At 45.8% G+C, this 17,127-nt stretch overlaps 2 long non-coding RNA genes across 2 annotated transcripts in view; both read right to left on the reverse strand.

The window, feature by feature from the left end:
- The window catches only part of 2310043O21Rik (RIKEN cDNA 2310043O21 gene), a 45,591-nt gene that overhangs the window by 3,985 nt on the left and 24,479 nt on the right, over window positions 1–17,127 (reverse strand). The window lies entirely within an intron of this gene.
- Gm41309 overlaps window positions 15,204–17,127 on the reverse strand; it is a 33,755-nt gene continuing 31,831 nt past the window's right edge. Inside the window, exon 3 of the long non-coding RNA XR_875194.2 lies at window positions 15,204–16,187. This is a non-coding gene — a long non-coding RNA (predicted gene, 41309). The remainder of the gene's footprint in view (window positions 16,188–17,127) is intronic.

The raw sequence follows: 17,127 nt of genomic DNA on the forward strand, positions 1-17,127 counted from the left end.
CTCGTGTGTGCATTGGAGCACAAGACACACAGACGTGATTTAGTTTGTGACTCTCCCAGGAAAGGATTGCTATTGTCGTTTTTGTTGCTGTGTTTTCTTGTTATTGTAAACTTGCTATATAGCCCATATTGGTCTCAAACTTGTGATCTTTCCGCTTTCATCCTCCAAGCAAAGGAAGAGATTGTAACCGTGTACAACTATTTGCAACCCAGCAAAAGGATTGTGTTATTGTTTATCAGTGGGAATCAGGTGACGTGACGTTTAGAAAAAGTATTATGCATATTTGGCGGTTTGAATATGCCTGACCCATGGGAAGTGGCACTATTAGGAGGTGTGGCCTTGTTGGAGGAAGTGAGTCTCTGTGAGCTTGGGCTTTGAGGTCCTATGCTCAAGCTCTGCCCATGGTGGGAGAGAGACCTACCTCCTGGCTGACCAAAGAAGACAATCTCCTTAGGGCTGACATCTAATCAAGATGTAGAACTCTTGGCTCCTCCAGCACCAAGTCTGTCTGCATGCTGCCATGCTTCATACCATGATGATAATGGACTGTGCCTCTGAATCTGTAAGCCAGCTGCAATACTTTTCTAAGAATTGCCTTGGTCATGGTGTCTCTTCACAGCAATGGAAACCCTAACTAAGATAGTATATATGCCACACTTTGTTGTTTTAAGATTTATTGTATTTTTAATCGTGTGTGTGTGTGTGTGTGTGTGTGTGTGTGTGTGTGCATGTGTGTGTGTGTGTGGTGCATGAATGTCTGAGGGGGCCAGAGGCTGGATCCCCAGTTGTAAGTCAACTGATATACATGTTGGGAAGCCAACCCAGGTCTTTCCCAAGAACAAATGCTCTTAACTGCTGAACAATCTTTCCAGTCACACATTTTCTTTTTAATGTTTTTAACTCTTATTTTATGTGTATGAATGTTTGCCTGGATATATGACTGTATATCATATGAATGACTGGTGCCCATGGAAGCCAGAAGACATCAGATCCCTAGGACTGAAGTTTACATACTTACGAGCGTCCCATGTGGGCACTGAGAATCCAGCAGGCAGTGCTCTTAACCAATGGGCTATCTCTCCAGCCCCTATCTCTTTTCTTTTTGTGAACTGTCAAAATCCTCACACTTCATGATTCTTAATATATATGATGCAATCATTAGTTTAATAATTTTCTCTGGCACCAGAGAATATTATAAGGTTAGACCTGTGTTAACCCCTTGCGTATGAGAACCCAGTCTTTGATCTGAAAGTGAGGAAGCTAGGATAACCTTTGAGAATGCACAGAAAGATCCAGGCATGGTGATGCACACTTGTGGTCGCAGAACTTGAGAGGTAGAGGCAGAAGAATTAGGAATTCAAAGTCATTTTCAGCTAAATAGTAAATTTGAAGCTAGCCTGAACTACATGAAACCCGGTCTCAAGAAATTCAGGATTAGCGAGATAGAGATAGGTCAGTGCAGTGGATAAAATCACTGCCAAGTATGCCTAGCTACCTGAGGTCAGGCCCAGAGCCCATGATGGAAGAAGAGAATCCATTCTAAATGTTGTCTTCTGACCTCCATATTCGAGCCAAGACATATCCGCACGCGCGCGCACACACACACACACACACACACACACACACACACACATCCTTAAAACAACAAAAAAATGCAAAACCCAGGAATATGTAGAACCAAGAATGATGGTGCCTGTAGCCCCAGTAATCAGGAGACAGATCAGGAAGGATCAAGGCTAACACAGTCGATAGATTAAATCAAAGCCAGCTATGGTTGTGTAGTGAGACCTTGCCTCATCCCTAACCCATCCCAAAATAGAATATCTAGAAGGTATGAGAACACTTAAGCTTTGTATACATCAAACATCACGGCGACTGGAGAGATGGCTCAGCAGTTAAGAGCAGTTAAGAGTTAGTTCTTGGAGAGACCCTGAGTTAGAACCCTAGCACTCGGCTGGCAGCTCAAAACCACCTTTAACTCTAGTTCCAGGGGATCCAGTGTTCTCTTCTGACCTTCAAGGGCATGCCTGTGGTACATACCCATACCTGCAGGCAAAACCATACCTGCAGGCAAAACACACATAAAATAAAATAAATCTAAAATTTTCAGAGTTATGGAACTGTCACCATTTGATAGTTTCCATCAAAAGACAACTTTGATTTCACTGGTTCCCAAGTGCCCTGTTCGAAGGTTGGCCTGTCAGGGGAGCATGAGAATTGAGGTGTTTCTAACTGTTTGCATGAGCATACACAATGCCTTCCCTCCCTCTCACCCTTTGTCGAAGCACTAGAGACATTTCATCAAACTAATTTTATATCATAGCCGTTCAGTGGCGCCTTCCTGGTGTGGCACGCTCAGCTGTGCAGCATACCGCAGCAATGAGGAAAGTGTGTGTGTCAGAGGGGGAGGGCTGCCAGTGCAGTGGCCAGCTATTGGAAGACATGTGTCTGAGGGCTGTTAAGTCTGCATTTTTTGACATGGATGGCCAGTAAGCCAGTGGATGTGAGAAGAGACTACTTAATAAGGCAGTCTTCGTTCTCACCATGTGTTCAACAAATGCTGAATGCTTTTAAGTAACTATTTCAACGAATCCTAACAATAACCCTATCAGAGCAGTAGGGATATCCTGGCAGCATAACATCCTACACGTCATTCTCATGAGACAAAGGCCTGCTCCCCCAAGATAGAACCTGGGTCCTCCCTCGTAAGTACAAAGCACAGCTAGATTACATTGTTTTCCAACAAGCCCTTTATGGGCCATTGGGTCACTCAAGATGTTGCAGGGCTGTTTCTCCCAAGGGAAGGCAGGACTCTACTGTCTATCATCAGTGCCCCTTGTGTCATGGCCAATGTCCTCCAGAGAGGTAGGGAAGGAGGGACATTATGTTAGAGAGTTGGTCTTGCAGTGTAAGTGGGATGCTGAGAATAGCAAAGCAATGATCTAGGTAGAGGGCATGATAGCTATGAGGACCAGCATGGAGTTGATTTCATGATTTCTCCAGAGAAAGACTGGGCAGTAAGCAAGTACTGGGCTAGGTGGTGAGGCAGATGGTGGAGGCTTTGCCTTGCTATGTCAGGAATTCTGATTATACCTGTAACCCAGGAAACTGGAAGAGGAGATCTAATTGGGTGTGAAGCCAGGCACAAAAGACTTGCTGATTTGGGGCAGTTATTAATAATCATCTATAAGATAGTGCAATACTCATCCTTTAGAGAGAGTTTTGAATAGTAGTGGACTAATGTATACAGAGGACTTTGCATAGTGCTCGGAATACAGTCAGTGTTGAATAGTGAGTATTTTATGTATTATCATATATACATATGTATGTAGATAGATGGATGGATGGGTAGACAGACAGACAGACAGACAGATAGATAATTGGTTCTCATACTGAATGTAATCCAGGCTGGTCTCTAACTCAAGTAATCTACCTCTTTCCACCTCCTGAATGCTGGGATTAGAATTATAGGCACTAGCCACCACAGCAGCCTCTTAAAAATCTTTTTGATTCAGGTTCTTATGAGAATAGATAAATGTGATTTTTTTTTTCTCTCCAGTGACTGTCTAAGGCAGGACCAGCCAGGAGCACACAGGCTGCAGAAGTGGCAGAGCAGCTGGGACAGGGTCCTTCCTGCCTCCATCTGCACCCAGGAGGTCTACCAGGAGTGCTGACACAGGCTTACAGACTCACAAGAGGAACAAGCTCCAGCCAGAGACAGCAAGAACATCTAATACCAGAGATTGCCAAATGGCGAAAGGCAAATGTAAGAATCTTACCAACAGAAACCAAGACTACTTGGTATCATCAGAACCTAGTACTCCCACCACAGCAAGTCCTGGATACCCCAACACACCGGAAAATCAAGATTCAGATTTAATATAATATCTCATGATGCTGATAGAGGATTTTAAGAAGGACATAAATAACTCCCTTAAAGAAATACAGGAGAACACAGGTAAACAGGTAGATGTCCTTAAAGAAGAATAAAAAAAAAAAATCCCTTAAAGAATCACAGGAAAACACAACCAAACAGGTGAAGGAATTGAACAAGACCATCCAGGGTCTAAAAATGGAAGTAGAAACAATAGAGAAATCAAAAAGGGAGACAACTCTGGAGATAGAAACCCTAGGAAAGAAATCAGGAACCATAGATGCAAGCATCAGCAACAGAATACAAGAGATAGAACAGAGAATCTCAAGTGCAGAAGATACCACAAAAAAAAAAAAAAAAAAAAAAACCATTGACACAACAATCAAAGAGAATAGATAAATGTGCCCTCTATGCAGACTCTTTTGTGATTTGACTATTCCCTAGAACTGGATTTCAAGTTAAGAATCTTGTTGTAGGGGCTGGAGAAAGAACTCAGCAGTTAAGAGCACTAGCTGCTCTTCTAGAGGATCCAGGTTCAATTCCCAGCACCCATATGGCAGCTCACAGCTATCTATAACTCCAGGATCCAACACCCTCACACAGACATACATGCAGGCAAAACACCAATGCACATTTCATACATACATACATATATACATACACATATACAAAAATATATATTTTTAAAATCTCATGTTTTTTTGGTAAGAGGGCGGCTTATCTTTGGACAGTAGTTGTTTATTTGTTTTTGAGGCAGGGTCTTAGGTAGCCCAGACTAGCCTTGAACTTGCTGTGATGCAAGGTTAGCTTCCAGCTGACTGTTCTGCCTTCAGCTCTCAAGTGTACATCATCATGATTAGCCCTGAATCCTGTTTTTTAAAAATATAATTTTTTAGGACAAGTCTTGGTTGTTGTTGGTTTTCTGCTTTATTTGTATGTGTCTGTGAGGATGTCTACTACGTGTGTGAATGTATGTGATGTATCTGTGTCTGTATGAATGAATACCACATATGTGTGCTTATGTGCACAGCCATGGAAGCAGGCAGAGGAGCTGCATCTTGTGGAGTTAGTTGCAGGCAGTGGTGAGCCGCCCAGCATGGGTGCTGGGACTCGAACTCAGGTTCTCTAGAAGAGCAGCAAGTGCTTTTAACCGCTGAACCATCTCTCCAGCCTTTCGATTTTAGGCAATATTAAGAGAGACCCAGTGATGTTCTCTAACCCTCTCGCTTCACACATGTACGTATATTGTTGCCTTTGTCAGCATGTGTCAGTCATTACCCAAGGGGTGTGTGGTATAATTAATGAACCTACTTTGACACGTCATAATCACGGGAAGCCTGCAGCTTACATTAAAGCTTACTGTTGGTATTGCGTATTTTGTGGGTTTCCACATCTGTGTAGTGGTGTGCATCAGCTATTATGTTATCCCATAGAGCAGTGGCCCCGCAAAGCCTGTGTTCTTATCTGAAGTCTGGGTAGGTTTGTTTGTTTCTTTTGTTTTTATTTTTAAGAGATTTGTTTACTTTTATTTTAGGTGTATGGGTATTTTTGTACATGTATGTCAGTGCACGCTCACTGCATGCCTGGTACCTTCAAAGGCCACGAGAAGTCATGAGACCCCAGGACTGTAGTTACTGTTGGTTGTGATCCATCCCCACTCAAACCCAGGTCCTCTGAGAGAGCAGCCAGTCCAGCTGAGCCTCCTCTCCAGCTCCTGCTTGGTTGTTGTTGTTCTGTTTCTGATCAGGGTCTCACAATGCAATCCTGAAGCCTAGGCCACTCTGGGGCTCACAGCAATCTTCTCCACCCCACCCCCACCCCGTCTCACTCTTCATGTGGGGCTTGCAAGTGTGACACACCATGCCTAGTGGTATCTGAAGACTTTTCCTTCCCTTTTCTTTTTCGTGTGTGTGTGTGTGTGTGTGTGTGTGTGTGTGTGTGTGTGTGTGGTGTTGTTATTGGTGGTGATGGTTTGACACAAAGCCTTTCTCTATAGCCTAGGATGTGCCACCGTTTGGGGAGATTTAGAGACACCAATGCCCATCCCCCCTCAGACATTCTGATTTAATTGATGTGAGTGGAGTGGGCATAAAGGTCTTTTTTTTTTTTTAAGATTTATTTATTTTATTTATATGTGTACACTGTAGTTGTATTCAAATACACCAGAAGAGGGTATCAGATCTCATTACATGTGGTTGCTGGGAATTAAACTCAGGACCTCTGGAAGAGCAGTCAGTGTTCTTAACCACTGAGCCATCTCTCCAGCCCATAAAGGTTTTTAAAAAACATTTTAATTTACTGGTATTGTTTATCATCATCGTGTGTTTGTGTGTGTCTGTGTATCTGTGTGTGTCTGTGTATCTGTCTCTGTGTGTCTGTGTAGATGGGTAAGTTTGTGGAGGTTAATTTGTGCCTTTTACAGTGGGTTCTGGGGACTGAACTCAGGTTGTCAGGCTTGTACGATAAACACTTTAACCCACTTTGCCATCTCACCAGATCAGGCATCAGGATTTTAAAACTCTTTAAAATAGATCCAGGTGTGATGTTGCCCACCATTAGCCACACCCTGGAAGGCAGGGCAGGGCGATCCCTCTGAGTTAGGGGCCAGCATGATCTACATAGTGAGTGTGTCAGCACATCAATATAGAGAGATCCTGTCTCTAATAATCCTGTGCTGAGTATACAGCCCCATGGTATATACAAGTTCAGGTATACACGTAGTATACACAAGGTCCTGAACTTGAGCCCCAGCAAGCATGCACATGTGCGCACGCGACACACAGACACACTCACAGTTAACCAAGTGACTTCTGTGGGAGGCTACTTTTGAGGACCTCTGGGTTAGATTACTGTTGGCTGTAGAGATGATTATAACAGAATAGGAATAGAAAAGCAGACTCTCTAGGGACTAATTATAAGTTGTAGTTAACTGTGGAAGGGTATGATTGACCACCCAGGAGAGATCAAAGAGGATATAGCCATCAAATCCAAAGCCATAGACCCCAGAAGCTGAGGGAGAAACAGAATGTTCAGGAGGAGTGGTGGCCGTCATAGGAAATGGTAGCAGGCAGCCTGAGGTAGGGAGCAGGGAGCAGGGAGCAGGGAGCAGGGAGCAGGGAGCAGGGAGCAGGGAGCAGGGAGCAGGGAGCAGGGAGCAGGGAGCAGGGAGCAGGGAGCAGGGAGCAGGGAGCAGGGAGCAGGGAGCAGGCCCAGGTTTGATCATTGTGGATGACAAGGAGGCTGTCTGGCTTTGGAGATAGAACCCAGGTTCCAGAGGAGCTCCCTGGAGAAGAAAGCGAGGAAGCCAGAGCAGCCTAGAAGGAAGCTTGAGGTAAAAGCAAAGAATGCAGGACCTGAGGGGAGGAAGGGTGGAGGACGGAGGCTTGTTTTAGGCTGGAGTGGCATTATTGTAGTCTGAAGGGAAGGAAGGAGCCAGGCCAGAGGAAACCATCAAAAACACAGTGGAGGGAGGAGACCTTTGGCGGAGGGAGCCGGAGCTCTGGGACTGCCTGGCTGGGGCTTGCGAATCCTGGGTAAAAAAAACCTCTTCTGGATAGGATTAGGTATTCATTGCTTCCTTCTGTGAAGCAAGAACGAATGATACTCGTTTTCTGCCTGAGAAGGCACTCTGGGGTCATTGCTGAGATTGCACGGCAGCTTCCTGGAACTTTGCCTGCTTCTTTCCAAGTGAGACCATGTTGCCTTTCTGAGGCTCAGACAGGCGAGAAGCAGAGAGATGATGTATCTAAGGGCACCCTAATCCCACTCCCAGCCCAACTGTCACGAGAGAAAAACCTGGAATCTTGCTCTACCAGTCGGTGGCTGAGCACAATTTAAGAGTCTAGCTGCAGTTATAAACCCTATGGCTTCTTGTAAAGCGCCCCAGTCAGTTATTTATTTATTTTACATTTTTTCCTTTTAGACATGGTCTCATTTTGTAGTCCTGGCTGGCCTGGAGCTCACTATGTAGAGCATGCTGGTTTTGAGTTCACGGCCATCCACCTGAGTCTGCTTTCTGAGTACTGGGATTAGAGGGATGTGCTACCCCACCCATTATCGGTTTTCAATTTTAAGACCTGTTCTCCTGTAGCCGAGGCTGGTCTTGAACTCCTGCTAGAGTCCTATGTGCTTGCCTCCACCCAGAATCCCACCTGTCACTCTGCCCAGGGCTTTCTGTTTGTTTGTTTAATTTATTACATATATTAATAATATATAGCAGTGGGTTTCCTTATGACATTTTCATACATGTATATTATGTATTTTGCTTATGTTCACCACCACTACCCTCTCTTGTTCCACTCCAACTTCCACTGACTCCAGATCTACTTCCTCCTTCCAACAGGTCATCCTTCTACTTTCGTATGTCTGTGTATGTGTGTGTGTGTGTGTGTGTGTACACCTGCGTGAGAGAGAGAGTGTGTGTGTGTATTTGAGTATGTGTGCATGTGAGTATGTGTCTGAGTGTGTGTGTAAAAGTAGGCGTGTGTCTAAGAGTAGTTGTGTATGTGAGTGTGTGTATGAGTGTGAGTGTATAAAAGAGTGTGCCTACCAAGGTTATTTATAGAATATAGATGAAGGGCTATTTACAGAAGTGTGGGCAACTTACCCATAGCTATACCATGGAAGAAAAATCCTTTCTCCAAACAAATACCTATACTATCTACCTATAAATTCTCAGAGAAGGACTTCATCTCTGGTCCTTCTGAAAGAGTAGGACCCAAGCGCTCTCCCTTCCTCCCTCTCCCTTCCCCTTCCTGCCCTGCTTAGACAGAGTCTCACTATGTAGCTCTGGCTGTCCAGAAACTCATTCTGTAGATCAAGCTGATTTCGAACTCACAGAGTTCCACCTGTCTCTGGGTCCTGGGATTGAATGTGTGTGCCACCCACCTGGCCCTTCCTCTGCTCTTTCATTTGTTTTAATCCCCCTTCTCTAGGTTGTCCCTGAGCCTTGAAAGGAGAATATGGATGTCCCAGTTAGAGCTGAGAGACAGGATGTTTGTATGTGGCCCAGGCTTGCTTGAAATGGGGAGTCACTGCCTCGGCCTCCCACGTCCTGGGATTCTAACGGTGTGCTATTACACCTGGTTTTGTCTCCACAATGAAGTCTCCCGGTTCTGACCTCTGACCAACACCAGAGCTCTGCAGTAAGACTGGTAGTTGGTGGCATCTGGATATCTTGCTAGGTACTCAAAGTTTTGTCTGAATAAAATTTGCCAATCTGGGGTTGGAAAATTAACACCCTGGAATGGGTCTCCAGAAGATTCTGAGCCTGCACTAAAGTTGGATCAGCATTGTTCTGATCCAGGTCAGCATGGTCTCTGCAAGCCGCTACAACAACCCCCAGCTGCTCCCCTTATTCATTCTCTCACCACACTGTCATCTGTTCTCTCCTAGTAGCTAGAGTTATCCAGAGAGCTGGGGATATAGTTCAGTTGGTAGAACACTTGCTTGAGGTCCTGTATTCAATCCTTAGCTATCCACAAACCTTGCAACATAGTGAATTCCAGACCAGCCTGGGCTGCTGATGTGAGGGTGGTCCCCATCTCAAAATGCAAAAAGCAAACAAAGCCAAAGTTATTTTTCACCATCCAAGTTGGCAAAGACTGACAGCCGCTGCTATTGTTGGTACACACAGGAATGCTGGTGGGAGGGAAAGCATGTTGGCAGCAAAGTCGCAACGGAGCATACGGCTAGCTCAGCCAGGTTCTCTAGGAAATTGTGTTACACTGGACCTGGGGCATATGAGGAACGGTATCTGTGCTGCACTAGGAGACAGCTTAAAAGACCCAGAGCCTGACCTGGTTAAATAGGTTCATGGCTAGCAGACCCACAGGGTGAAAGCATTTGTTAATGATTTAGGACTCTTCCCTTCCAGGTTCCTAGGAGAAAAGGGGAGCTACAGGGCTGTCAGAACAGGACAGAACTGGCCAAGAGAACGGAGAAAGGCTTCTCTGTACTTAGATTTGTTTCCTGTGTTTTCAGCAATTTTTAATTATGTGCTTTGGGAACTTTTTTTTTTTTTTTTTTAAGAACATGCACACTCGTGTGTGTGTGTGTGTGTGTGTGTGTGTGTGTGTGTGTGTGTCTACCGGCTGAATCCGAGACATTGACCCCAGGATAAGTGCTAAGCATCATTCTGCTAAGTCATCTCACAAGCCCCTCCCCCACTGCTCTTTTAGACACCTCCCTCCCTCGCACTGTCCTTTAAAATGGTGACCTTAAACTCTGCTGCAAAAATTATCTTGAACTCTCAACCTTCCCATCCTCACCTCTCAAGTGCTGGGATTGCATGAATGCTTTACTGGATTGGGCTTCATATTCTCTCTCTCTCTCTCTCTCTCTCTCTCTCTCTCTCTCTCTCTGTGTATGTGTGTGTCCATGTTCACATGTGACTATGTATGTGCCTGTGGGTGGAAAGAGGTTAATATAGGGTGTTGATTCCCAGGAGCTAGCTGTATGTTTTCTGAGATAGGGTCTCTCACTGAGACCTATGGTTCAGACATTCACTTGGGCTGGCTGACTAGAGAGCCCCAGGGATACTCTTGTCTTTATCTCTCTGGGGCTGGGATTATAAACAAGAACAACCACACTGGCTTTTAACTTGTGTGGTGGTTTGAATGAGAATGCCACCCCCCTCCACCCTCCCACCCCATCCCACTCCCGGACTGGAGAGATGGCTCAGCAGTTAAAAGCACTGACTGTTCTTCCAGAGGTTCTGAGTTCAATTCCCAGCAAGCACATGGTGGCTTACACCATCTGTGATGGGATCTGATGCTCTCTTCTGGTGTATCTAAAGACTGCTACAGTGTATTCACATAAAATAAATAAACAAATCTAAGAAGAAGAAGAAGAAGAAGAAGAAGAAGAAGAGGAAGAGGAAGAGGAAGAGGAAGAGGAAGAGGAAGAGGAAGAGGAAGAGGAAGAAGAAGAAGAAGAAGAAGAAGAAGAAGAAGAAGAAGAAGAAGAAGAGAATGCACCCCTCCCCATTGGCTCATATGTTTGAGTACTTGGTCCCCAGTTGGTGGAACTGTTTGGGAAGGATTAGGGGGTGTGGCTTTATTGGAGGAAGAGGTCAATGGGCATGGGCTTTGAAGTTGAAAAGACTCCTGCCATTTCCAATGTAATTCTTTCTGTCCCCTTCCCTTTCCAACCATGTGAGCACTCAGCTGCCTTTGCACTGCCATCATAGACTCTAACCCTCTGGTGCTGTAAGCCCAATTAAATGTCTTCTGCTGCAAGAAGTCATTCTTTGGTCCTGGTGTCACATCACTGCCTTGAAAGAAAGAGACAGACATGGGTGCTGAAGTTTGAACTCAGGCTCTCACATTTATCCAGCAAGCACACTACCAACTGAGTCACCTTCACAGCACTTCCTATTATTTTCTTTTTGGGAGCGGTTCAAGACAGAGTTTCTCTGAGTATCCCTGGCTGTCCTAGAACCAATGGCCGTAGACCAAGCTGGCCTTGAATTCACAGAGATCCTCCTTTCCTCCACCTCACCCCCAAACCCTTCCTTCCTTCCTTCCTTCCTTCCTTCCTTCCTTCCTTCCTTTCTTTCTTTCTTTCTTTCTTTCTTTCTTTCTTTCTTTCTTTCTTCCTTTCTTTCTTTCACCCAGTAAGTCCAATCTTGTTTTACCTATACATACATAGGCGTGGAGCCATTTCCTGAAGAACGGGCAACTTACCAGTGGATACAGCCTCCCCACTCCCTCCCACCACACACACAAGACTTATGCTCTCCTTCCTCTTTCCTCCATCAGCTATTAACCACCTCAACTAGAGGTAGGATCTCCCTGTCCCTTTTGGAATGTTTACCAGCCTGTTCTTGTTGCAGGTAACCACAGCTGCTTGTAAATTTGAGAGTGCCATGACCATGCCATATCCAGAAGGCAGAAATTCCCAGCATGCCTCATTCCCGGCTCGTACATCCTTCCTCCTCCTCTTCTGCGATGCTCCTAAGCCTGGGGTCATCTGCGAAGGCTGCTACTTAGGGATGAGCAACACTGTCACTTCTCAGCATGTTGACTGCTTGAGTCTCTGCATTAACTGCTGCCCATTGCAAAAGGAAACTTCTCTGACTGCAGCTTAAAGAAGCACAAACCTATGGGTTTAACTATAAATAGTTAGGAGGCAATTTAACAACATAACCATAGCAAAACGATAATAGTAGGTTCCTCAAGAGCCTTTGACCTCCCCAGCCATGGGCTTCGACCAGGGTTACAGTACCAAGAATGTGGTAAGAGGTATAGTGGAAGTCTGTTTTCAAACCTGCACTTACGTATTTGTGCAGATTTGCATGTGTGCACACACACACACAGACTAAGAGCATAGACTTCCGTGGCATTACTCAGGCACCATTCACTTTATTTCTTGAGAAAAAGTCTCACACTTTTACCTGAGCTTCAGCTGATTGGCCAGGCTTGCTGGCCAATAAATTCAGTGCAGGAGTTGCGAGTGGGCACCACTACACCAGCTTTGCTAGGGGCTCTGAGGGACCAACTCGGATCCTCAGGCTTATTAGGTGAGCGGAGCTCTTTCCCCAGCATTTTCTGGTTTGCGTTTTCTTTCCATTTCTTCTGCATCTGACATAGCTACCCTGTGAGCAAACCTCAGCAAAACTTTGAGAAAAGTGAATCTGGCCTTTCTACACACACTGCCTTTTAGCCCCTCTCTAATGTGTGTGTGTGTGTGTGTGTGTGTGTGTGTGTGTGTGTTGCGGGGGTTGGGGCTGCATGGATGCATGCATCAGTGCATTGCTTTCTGCCTTATTGTCTCTCACTAGTTGGAACTTTGAGAGCTTGTGATTTCTGCTAGTCTGGCTACCAGTGAATTCCCAGGATCTACCTGACTTTATGCCCCATGCATGTGCTCACAGCTCTGCCTGGCTTTACATGGGTGCTGGGGATTCAAACTCACGTTCTCCTGTTTTCACCAACAGTGTTCTTACCCACTAAGCTGCCGCCTCAGCCCCTTCTCTCTGATCTGAGTTTCTGTGTGTGACAACCACCCCACAACTCCTGCCAGACCCTGATAATCTCTCCCAGCTATTGTCCAAAGCATTGTCCAACCATATCACGACTGTTTTCCTTTTTCTAACACACACACACACACACGCACACACACACATGTGCACACATACACACACACACACACAGGCACAGAATTCTTGTTTGTTTGTTTGTTTGAAACAGTGTCTCACTATAACATGGCTGACCTGTTAGTCATTATGTGGCATTTAGGTTGGCTGTAGAGTGCTGGAAATTATAGTCTGCCACCATGCTTGGTTTCTTCTGATTTATTTCTAACCCTCTGGCTCCCTGGAAGTCATCTCTGGCTTGCATCTTCCTAGCTAAGACTCAGGGAATATGAGTGAATATTGACTTCATAAACTGGTTATTTAGAGTCATTAAACACAATGTTTGGAAATATGAATCTGGCACTGATTTAAGAGTTAGAAACTCAAGGAGGAAGAAGAGATCCTCACCATAAAGGTCTCTTAGTCATTTCACATAGAGAGGATTATAGAACCAGGACCACATGGTAGTCCATGTGACCCCAGCCTCTGGGAATGCTCAAGTAGGAGGGTCACAAGTTTGAAGCCAACCTGGGAAACTTAGAGACTATTCCAAAATAAAATAAAATGTCAAAGTCATGGAGATTGATCGATATTAGGGCACTTGTCTAACATGCACGACGCCCTAGGTTTTGTCCACACACACACACACACACACACACACACACACACACTATAGGATGATGTGGGACATTTCATAGAACCAAGAAGAGACGAGTCAACTAGTTTCTGAAAGAAAAAGGTGTTAGGAAGGGTTCCTAAGAGGCGCCTCACAGGATGAGGCAATATAAACAAGGCTTAGCCTTCTATGGTGACGAGAACAGCAGTGTCTGCAAGACCAAAGGCTTGATGGGAAGAAAAAGCCCCCACTCCTGTGCCCCACTCCTGTGTTCACTCGTGTCTGGGTGCGAATGTTCCTACCTGTGTAAGCATGTGAGCACCTGTGTGTGATCCTGAGCCTTGACTGGTGCCAGGTGTGCTCAGCAGCGAGTGGCAATCGAGGGAGAGGAGCCTCCGGGAAGGGGAAGTCAGCGTCCTAGAATATCAAGTGCTGCACCTGGGCAGAGACCCAGGGCTGAACACACCCACTCACCACTCACATGGCAGCTTCTTGAAAGCCGTTGGGCCTGAGCCAGGCTCCGCGGTGCCCAGGGAGGAGAAGGAGGTGAGAGGGTGAGTTAACATTTATTGTCCACACTTCAGGACAAGGGTCTCTGCTATTGCAGTTTACTCTCAAGGCCACTGAAGACATAACCCCAGCTTCCGACCGCAGATAAGAAAACAGGCACAGAAAAGTCAGAGTCATTTCACACAGACCCAGTAGAACCAGAAACAAGTTCCTCAAATTCAAACCACTGAGCACTAAGGAGATGAGATTTCAGAAATGTGACCTTTGCTGGAGAGTGACAGGAAGTCCCTGGAGATTAGGGCACATTTATAGGCAGAGAGAAAGTCACCTGGAGACACGGAGCAATGATTAGCAGAGCAAGGTTCAGGAAGATAAAGCCAGGCCCTTTGGCAATCAGACCTCTGAGGCCGTGCTTACAGCGGAACCCAGAGAGAGAAACCAGGTGAAGTGGCCTTTGTAAAGAGGGGCCACCATTATGGCAGATTGGTGGCCATGGCTGTCGGCAGAGACAACAGAAAACAGATGTATCGTCAGGACTCTCTAGAGAAATGGAGCCAAGATCGGGAAGAGGGCATGTTGAACCCAGGAGAGGAAAGGGTTCAAGTCCGAATGGAGGCATAGGGAAGAACTACTGGTTCACTTTAAGTCCAAAGGCAAGGAGAAACCTGAAAGCTGACCAAGCAGGAGCAGCTTCAACGGATTCAGTGAGGCCCACACAGGTTAGATCGTTCCAGTAGTTCACTGTTTACCGTGTCTGCATTCAAATATTATCTTGTCAGGATGTCCCCAGTCACACCAGCGTAATGCTTTACCGAAAGTCTGCTCATTGCTGGCACAGTCTACACACTCAACAAACCATGGCGAGAGAGCGTGCGCGCACACACGAAAGAGAGAGAGGGGGGAAGAGAGGAGAGAGAGAGAGAGAGAAAGAGAGAGTGCTTGGAGGGGCAAGAGGGCTCTGGCAATGGTCCTGACAAGCGACAGGGCCTTAGACCAACTTCAGCCGATCGATCATCCAAGAGCAGGCAGGCCTGCTCCAACATCACATCCCTTCCAAGAGTAGGTTCCAAGCTCCAGTTGGTAAATTATTTACAATTTTTATTATTAGCCAGAAAAGGTGCCTGTTTTCTGGCTGACATTTAATGACTCTGAGTCTTGCCAACCTTAACTCTCACCTTCTGTCAGGTACAGGATACACGTGGCCAGCCCTGCTGAGTGCCTGACCCCTGGACCTTCCCACACACACTGCACCAATGTGGTGGCTGAGTGGCTCTGGGACCTGGCTCGTCACTGTCTCTCAGAGAGTCAGAGCCAGAATTTATTCGTTTGTTTGTTTATAGACAGGGTCTCGTTATGTAGCACTGATTAATTTGGAGTCTTTACGTAGACCAGGCTGGACTTGAACTTGTCGACAAACTGTCTTTGCCTGCTGATGTTGGAATTGCAATTGTGCACCACCACGCCCAGCTGAAGACAGAGTTAAGTCCACCATCGATTAGAGCCTGAGACCCACAGCTTACCCTCGATACGCTCACAAGAAGCCAACCCTTAAATTACATTTCTTCTTAGAGGGGCAGGGACCAGGGGCATGGTTCTGTGGACGGAGGCCCTTGCTATACCGTCGGAACACTGTTCAAGCACAGCGTCATGAGTGAGGAATTCTGAGTGCTTGTGAGAAGACTCATCTCAGTGTCTTCAAAACATAGAACTGTTCTTGGAATGTGTTTCTGTGCGCCCCTCCCCCCAGGCATAGCAGACAGGAATGAGTTTACTTCAGCTGTTGCTATTCATGTGCCTCTGTGGGAAAACATGCTTCAGTCACACGTGGCTTGTCCTGGTGATCACACACCTTATCACGATAATCTTCTGAACCTTAAGACTGTAAAGTGCCTGGTGCTCTGAGTAGTGTTAGCTGTTGCATAAGTCTTTAGTCCACCTCATTTTTAGGCTCCACTCTCCTAGACTTACACCACCAACTAGAGAGGTAAACTTCGTACAATCATGGAGACCTGAGTCCCATCCTTGGAAGCCACATGGTGGAAGTAGAGATCTAAGAACGGATCCCACGGGCTGTCTGCTGGCATCACTGTCGCATGCACCTCACATGTTACCTATAAAACAAATAAAGTTTTAAAATAAAAATAACAAGTAGGATTTCAACACAATCTGGGTGTGGTGGCACATGCCAACACTTGGGAGGTGAAAGCCAGAGGATCAGGGGTCCAAAGTCATCTTTGGCTACACAGAGAGTTCAAGGTTAACGTGACATACACAAGAAGATGTCTCCCAGCAAAATAAAATAAAATAAAGAAACAAACAGAAAACCGAAGGCTGGGGATGTAGCTCGGGAGAAGGACACTTGTGTAGCACATGTTGATCCCTAGGTTTAATCCTTTGTACTGCAAACATCGAGCAACTATTAAAACAGAGCCCATGTTCCCAGCCTGGAGATAGCTCCACGGTTAAGAACACCTTGCAGAGGACCAAGTTCAGCTCCCAACACCATGTCTGGTGATTCAGAGCCATGAGTAACCCCAGCTCAAGGAAACTGGCCTCCATGGGTACTTATGCTCACATGAACATACCCTTCCCACACACAACTAAGCAAATGCATTTCTAACAACCTAGATAAATAAATACATAAATATTATCTATAGACATATATAATTTCAACACCATTTTGATGGGCACCTTGATAATGTGGTAGAGTTACTGCGTTACAATGTTCTTAGGAAAATAAACGATCAGTCTGTCACTTTATTGTTATTGAATCTCACTGTAGCCCAGGCTGGCCTCAAAACTCTCAATAATCATCCTGTCTTCATGTTGGGAGAGCTGGGATTACAGGCATGAGCCACCGCACCCAGCAACTACCAGGAAGAAGTCTGTTCATGGGGCTTTGGAACTGTGATAGGATTGACGTAAGTGTTCCGTCTAGAGTACAGGCGGGTACAGAACGAGCTTTCAGAAGTCAGAGCGGCTAAGCTGGATCCTGCCCCACCTTTATTAGCTGTGTGCCTCTGAGCAAGTTCCGCATCCTCTCTGTGGCTG

The sequence above is a fragment of the Mus musculus genome, chromosome 15 (assembly GCF_000001635.26).
Source record: "Mus musculus strain C57BL/6J chromosome 15, GRCm38.p6 C57BL/6J".
Lineage (NCBI taxonomy): Eukaryota > Metazoa > Chordata > Mammalia > Rodentia > Muridae > Mus > Mus musculus.